The sequence below is a fragment of the Humulus lupulus genome, chromosome 7 (assembly GCF_963169125.1).
Source record: "Humulus lupulus chromosome 7, drHumLupu1.1, whole genome shotgun sequence".
Taxonomy (NCBI): Eukaryota; Viridiplantae; Streptophyta; class Magnoliopsida; order Rosales; family Cannabaceae; genus Humulus; species Humulus lupulus.
This window is the reverse complement of record NC_084799.1, coordinates 41,783,738-41,792,211: the sequence shown is the minus strand read 5'-3', so window position 1 is coordinate 41,792,211 and position 8,474 is coordinate 41,783,738.

Below are 8,474 nucleotides of genomic sequence, written 5' to 3'. Positions count from 1 at the left end.
AGTTACTTTATAGTTGGCAGATCGATTAGTGAAGCATCCAAGGGGTATTATTGAAGATGTCCTAGTGAAAATGAACAAGTTTATTTTTCTGGCTGACTTCATTGTTTTGGATATGGACGAAATATTCCAAGATCTACATGCTTGTTTTAATCCATAAATGGATTTCAGCAACTTAGACACCTTTTGATCTTCCCTATTCTTGATGAACCCTTCTGGTTGTATCATATAGATACTTTCATTAAGATAGCCATTTAGAAAGGTTGTTTTGACGTCCATTTTCCATATCTCATACTCATGGGTGACAACTATGGATAAGAGGATGCGAATGGATTTAAAATGGCCACCAGAGAATTTTTTTCTTCATAATCAATACCTTGTCTCTGAGTGTAGCCTTTGGCTACTAGCCTTGCTTTGAAAGTCTCCACTTTCCCATCTACACTTCTTTTCTTCTTGTATATCCATTTGCACCTAATGGGTCTGACATCTTCCGGTGGATCTACAAGTTCCCAGACAGAATTGGAATACATAGATTCCATTTCTTGGTTCATGGCTTCTTGCAATTTCTCTTTTTCAGGATCATCCATTGCCTTTTTTGAAGGTTAATGGATCATCATTGTTTGTATCAAAAACAAGGACATATGCCTCGTGTTCGTAGTGAACAGGTTGTCTCACAATCATCCCACTACGACGTTGCAACGGGGTTTCCTTTTCAAGAATAGTGGTTTCCTCAGTTTGTCGTTTATCATTTAATGATGAAGATGGAATCTAATCAGCTGTGAGTTCCTCCAATACTACCTTTCTCTAGGGTTTATTGTTATTCATATAGTCATGTTCAAGGAAGGTTGCATTTGTCGAAGCAAATACTTTTTGGTCCTTGGGACTATAGAAGTAACTGCCTCTTGTTTCTAGAGTGTAGCCCACAAAAATGCACACTTCAGACCTTGAATCAAGTTTCCCCGATTTGGGTCTAAGAACATGAGCAGGACAGCCCCAAATGCGGAAATGGTGTAAACTAGGTTTGTTTACATTCCACAGTTCCAGTGGCGTTTTGCTTATGGTCTTAGATGGGACTACATTCAAAATGTAAGTCGTCGTTTGAAGTGCATATCCCCAGAATGAGAGAGGAAGTGGAGAGGAGCTTAACATAGACCTGACCATGTCTAACAAAGTCATGTTTCTTCTTTCATAAATACTATTTTGTTGTGGCGTTCCTGGTGCTATGAGTTGGGATAGAAAACCATGCTCCAGCAAGAAAACTTTGAATTCTAAATCCAAATAGTCTCCACCTCGATTAGATCGAAGTGTCTTAAAAGTCTTACCTAATTGCTTCTTAGCCTCAGCTTTGAATTCTTGAAACTTACCAAAGGTTTCAGATTTCCTAAGCATTAAGTAAGTATGACCATATCTTGAGTAATTGTCAATGAAAGTGACGAAGTACTCATACCCACCTCTCGCTTGTACATTAATTGGACCACAAACATCACTGTGTAAAAGTTCCCAATGTTATTTAGCTCTATTGTCTTTCGTTGAGAAATGAAGTTTGGTCATTTTGCCTTCTAGACAAGATTCACAAATCAGAAGACTTCTAAGTCTTAGTTCTCTTAAACGTCCATCTTTTGTTAACCAGTTTATCTTGTCTAGACCTATATGACCAAGTCTAAGATGCCAAAGATATGTGCCATCCTCATTTGAAACTTTTTGTCTTTTGTTTCCTTGTGGTTTTGCTACTTTAAATAATTATGAGTTATTTGTTCAATTTAATGAAAGCGTTAAAGTTTGATTATTCAATTTCATGTCTAAAGAAAAATTAAGAATAATCAAATTATAAATAAAATATTCCAAAGTTAATACATGCAATAAACTTCAAAATACTAAAATAAACAAACTAAGACATTGTTAAAACAACAATAAAGATTTCTTTTAATAATAACTAAAGAATTTTTAAAATTAAAAGGACTTTCTTCTTTGTCTCCTGATATCACCCAATAAACTCCTAAGCGGTCGCAGTAGTAATCGGGCTATGTCGTATCCACAGAGAGGCAAACACAACTAAAGATTAGATTAGTAAATAAAAGATAAAAATAAAGTAGAATTGAAAAGATGGATTTTGTGAAAACAAAAATGATAGATTAGAGAAAATGATTAGATAAAGAGCATGGAAAAGTAGAGATTCAATGCTGTAAAACCTATTCTAATATTGATATTAATTCAAAACACAATTGCAATTCTACACCATTAATTGCAATTGGAAGATGTATATGTTAATAGCACAAATTAAATAATCTAGATTAAATTGAATCTAACTCCAAATTTCATAGCATATCATATTATATATCCAAGAGCGACAAAATACCACTGGCAGAATGCAGTAAAATACATACAATATAAAAAATATACTAAAATAAATTAACAATCTAAGTTACATAAGAAAAGCATGACTGAACTTATGTAAAAGATGCTAAATAATTTTAGAAAAGAAATTAGAAGATGAGAAACAAAATAATTAATGAGATATGGAAATGAAGCATAAGAATAATCAATATCAATATTGAGAATGAAAAGTATAACAACTACACTCTAACCTCACCAATATTTCTAAAATAATTCAATCATTTTTTTCACCTAAAGCAAGCAAAATTAAACTAGAAATAAGAAAAGTAACAAAATAACAAAGTGTATTTTTCCCACTCTACAATCTGATGATTTTTTCCCTACATTTGGTAATCTATTTATAGTGAAAATAGGACCCAAAATGTGTGAAATTGTGTACAATATAGTGGAAAAATGGCTCAAAAAGCTGATGAAAATGGGAAGTGGTTGCTGGTAAAGTGGGGGACACGGACTGACGAGTGGGACGCGTGGCAGCTTCTTGTTGGCTCGGGTGGCTGGTGCGTCAGGGATGGGACGTGCGTCAGTCGTGTCAGCGTGTCAGGCGGCAGTACGTCAGACGGCGTCAGGGGAGGCTGCGGCTGGCCGAATGGTGGGCTGCCAAGTGGCAGCATGGGGAGCAGCCATTACTTGGGTTTGGGCTCCATTTTGGGCCTAGTTTTGGGCCATTTCATATTCAAAAATGTCATTTTCTTCATGATTTCTTCAATTTTAATTCTTTCTTTCTCCTTTCTTTTTCTTTGTGTCAAAAATATATTTTATTTCCTGAAAATTAAACACAAATTAAATTAAAATTAATATTTTCAAATATAAAATATACGACAATAAATCCATAAAAATATTAATTAAAACTTAATTAATTTTACACTTTAAGATTAATAAAATAATATTTTTGAGCACTAATCATCTCCATATGGAAGTTCCTCTTGATCGCTCAAGTGTCAGTAAAGAAGAATAAATATATGATTAGTGGTTTCCAAATCAAAGATTCAGAATGTCATATGTTATAATCCACTATTAAGTCTAAGGTAAAGGTAAATCATCTCTACTTTTTTCATGATTGCGGTCTTGTCTGTATATCTTCATAGACAACATCCCACATATCACGAGCATATTCAATGTGTTTGAATTTTTTCCTTAGCTTTTCTTCCATGGTCCTAAGAATGTAAAATCTTGTAGTGTGATTTGTTCTCATCCAATTAGCATATTTTTCATGTTCCTCTTTCCTTGCATCCCATGATGGTACGGAGGAGGCCGATTTTCATTATAGATATGTTTAAGCTTTTTAGCCAGAAAAACAAACAAAGTTGAATTTATACATCCTCCTTCATCTTCTTCAGTTAGTTTCACTTTACTAATATGATCATCAATAATAGGAAAATAATTAGGTGGCAATATTTTATAACTGAAAATAAAATACAATAATATTACTATTTGAAAATATCAATTATTCAGAAAGTAAATATGATGCATGAATGCAATAATTAAAACACATAAATAAACATTTACAATTCCACGATAAAACTACCCAACAAATAAAGTGTCGCCTTAGGGTCGATCAAGTTAAATTCAGATAGCTTATAAGAAAATCTCATCTTTATAATTTAAAACTCAAAATAACTCTTTATTTTCTCTTTTAAAAATAAAGTACTGCTGGTATGGTCAAGATGCAATTATCCACTGCAAAAACTTAATTGCATTTTTGTAAGTGTAATCCATTATTTTGGAATTCATAACTTAACTTAGAAAGTGCCGCATTAGGGTCGGTCAAGCCTAAAATACATCACTTCTTTCTATCTTCGTAAGAAGCCAACCATGGGATTAATATGTCTAGAAACCTTCCTTAGGAGGACGGAAACAAAGCCGCCTTGAGGCCCTATTCATATCTCACGGTGTTGTACTAATAATGGAGACTATATGTCACATTGGGATGTTCACCTTCTCCCACTTACTATTTTAGAAATAATGTGTTTTATTAAAGTAATCAATTAATTCCAAATTAATTACTAGTTTCTTAATAACCTATGAATTTAATTAATTACAAAATACATTTAATTATAAAAGAGTCTGTTTCTACAATTAATGTGATCTAGATAATTACCCATTACGTTCATCTAACTTTACTAAAACACTTTTTAAATAAAGTTGGTTATCTTAAAGGCCTATAAAAACTATTGCCTTTATTATGGTGTGAGTTACCAAGTTTTAACTAATTAAATACTTAATAGTTTGCTTGCAATTGATTTCTCCAAAGCAATTCACATAAACAATTAGGACAATCCTAAATAATCATGTTTCTAAAAAATGCATGATTTATGAAAATTGCGTGGGGTTTCATGAATGGCATGTAATTGACTAATGCATTATCATGTTATCAATCAAACATTAATTTAAATAAATATAATAAATAAACAATAAATGATGAACCGAGGATTATTGGGTATTTCTAAATTTACAATCATTGGAAAAATAGAAATAAAATTTCAAAATATCCTTTAACTTGTTTTCAAGACTCCAAGAATACTTCTCATCTCTTTTAGGCTATCTTCTTAATCTTTAGGAATTTAGTTATGCCCAACCAATTAATTAGAAACTAACTTTCTAACTAATTTATCTAATTAAAACTATCTTTTAATTAAATAACAATTTTCTCATCTTTTTAATTTAGTGGAATTTAAATAATTAAAGAATCAAATTCAAATAATTATTTAAACTTAAGATAAAATCTTAACCAACTAAAATATATCTTATTTTTCTAACAAAAATAAAATAAGATAATTAATATTTTAAATTCTAATAATTTAAAAATTAATTAAATAAAAGATTAATTGCACAAAAATAGGATCTAGCTTTGGGCACCAAGATTAATGCCCTAGACCACTAGGGCTGGCTGCACCGTCGAGCCTCAAGGGCTCAGGTTGGGCGCGCCCTAATTCTATTCTTTTAGAAAAATGTCACTCAACTCACAAGTATTAGAAAATACCATTTTAAGTAAAAACTCGGTGGGGCCTTGATAAAACATGCAATTTGGGAATAATGTGTCATTATGCAATATTCAAAAATAAAATAAATTTGTAAGTCCCACTGATGTAATTGAAATAAAAATCATAACATAAGTTCTTATTTATTCTTGGCGGTCAACTTGATCATTATTGGTTCATAGGACACCCCACGCCATACATACTCAAACATCGGAACTCCCCACATCACTGCACGGGCCAATGAGAAACCCTATTGTTTACTTGAAAGGGGAAAAAGTAAGGGGGTGAGCTAAAATGCCAGTAAGGAAGTACAAAAAATACAACAATCTCAAAGAAAACGCAAGAAAAGCATATTTGTTTCGTAAACTCAGGGCAAAACATATCATATTCATACTCATAAATCATAATCATCAGTGTAATCATAGCCATACATCATGAACATACTCTTTGTGATCATGGCACCTCTATTGTCCATGTCGCATCTTGAGGTACCAGTAAAACATAAGTTGGTAAGACCTCCTCTAAGATGTAAACAGGTTCTCATGCCCTTGAATAACCTCGGTACGTTTGTCCTTTGAGTTACGTCATATCTTTAGTAACTCATTTGTTGCGTCACGTTCAGCACGCTAGCAACCTTTTCTTTTCATTCATCATACAAGTGCATGTGTCACAGTTCACATCAAAACATAGAAATTACACATTCCATAGCACTTGACTTATCATAACATATCAAAAATTAGAATTTCACTTTTCATAACACTTGGCTTATCATGGCATATCAAAACATAGAACTTACACTTTCCATAGCACTTTATTTCTTGCAACATAACAAGTCATACCTTTCATAGCATAATACATAGAAAATTCTATCTAATTTTCTTACCTTAGGTCTAAGCAAAGAAAAGTGCGAAAACGTCACAACGAGCCTATAATCATAATCAAACGTTCGTCTTTAAAATCACATAAGAATACTCATATCCAACATACATACCCCACGTGTGCATGGGCACAAGTTGCACTACAATTACAAACATACAATAATTTCACATAAAATCATAAAATAATAATACAAATTCTACCAATCAATCATTCATGGTTACAAAATAAAAACCACATGTTTGAATAATAGGCGTACGTTTGAACATAAAAATACGCTTGCATGTAACATGCACACGTGGGAGTGTTCTTAAAATTTAATGCTTAAAGTCAATAATTTCTACTTGTTTATCTCATTGCATTTTCTTAAAATTCAGCAAGCATGATTTATTTTCCACTTAATTATTACTTCATCATTTCTTTTAAACACATATTTGTCATTCAAAAACATTATTACAAAAAAATCTAATTTTCTAAAATAATTCATTAGCTTTTTAATTTCTCATAAAATAATAATCCTATTTATTATTAAGTAACAATTAAAAGAATGTGACAAAATTTGTAGTAATTATAATGACTAAATGAATTACTTGATTACTTTTAGAAAAATAATGTTATTTATCATAAAAAAACTGCATATATATATATATATAAATGTGAAAATACATATTTAAAATGTGGAAACATCACATTTTTTATTTATAAAATCTAAGACTTAATTTATTTGAGTATATGTTTTACTTATCTTAATTAAAAGACATTTTCTCTTAATAAACCAAAAATTCCAACAAAGATTTTATTTAATTAAAATCACATAATTGAATTTAAACCATATTCTTTCACAAATTAAATAAAAAAACTGCATGTTCATTATTTTGAATAAAAGCCTATTATCATGTGTAATAACATGCCCCTTACTTATATAGAATCAAAATATCATTTTGAGGCTTCACTTGTGCAATTAAAAAAATAATTTAATATCAACACCACCAAATAATAATAAAAAATAACAACAAACTTACAATTATCAAAATTGCAAATTTGATCATGTTAACAAATAACCTAACATGTTTCTACACTTGAATAATTCAAGAATACATTTAAGCATGCAAAACCATCACCAAAGTCAAAACAAACTTACACCATAATGCATGCTCATGTTGAATTCTATACAACCTAATAACATGAATTATCACAATTAACAACATGCTCATTACCCCAAAATTTAAAAATAAGGTCAAGAGAATCAACAAAGTTCAAAATTCATTAATAAGACACTAGGCCCAAACCTATAGCATGCTCCTATCTCTTGTTGTTTCCAAACCCAAAGCAAAACCTAGCATACTTCTATAATCACAAGTTCCAACATGTTATACAAACCCAATACAAACCAATCATGCAAAAAGGATCCCTAGGTTACCAAAAGCATAAGCACAACACATATATAACCCTAACATGCATTAATATATTAATACATCATATCCACATTCATAAGCATGTCCATGAAATCAATGGATTCAACAACAGGAGTTCAATTCTTGTTCTATGTCGAAAATACATAGAATCTTATAACAAGTTTTGGCATTCAAACTCATCATGCTTTCTTATAAATAAATATATATATATATATATATAACCATTCATTTCAACAATAGACATGATTACCCAAATTCAACATAAGCATCAAAATCCTATAACATGCATTCGACCACAACAACAAATCAGAAGGAATGAAAAAAAAAACTAGGCTTATACACTTGTTGGCCGAAACCACTATAGCACTATCCATCATGATCAACATGTTTCTAATATCTCAATATTATGTCTCTCCACAACAACATCAATCAATACAAAAATAAGGGAGAAAAATCATAATCCATGATCATTACCACATCAAACAAATAAGGGAGAATCCATTTCCTCTCTTGATTGTTGAATCAAGAATGCCCTAGCAAAAAAAAAAAAAGAACCTTGACACCTATGGGGATTTTCGAGCACCAATCAACAAAATAAAGAAACCACAATTACTCTTAGATTCAAGAAGAAGAAGAGAATGAAAAAAAACACCATAACTAGAATACTTACTCCTAAGGATTTCGAACCCCTTCCCCTTCTCCTTCTCCTTCTTTCTTCTTCTTTCTTCCTCTTCTTCTCTCCTTCTTGTCGAGCCCCTTCTCTCTCTACCCTTGTGCAGTCGACTAGCACTCCAAAATGAGGCTCTCTATTCTC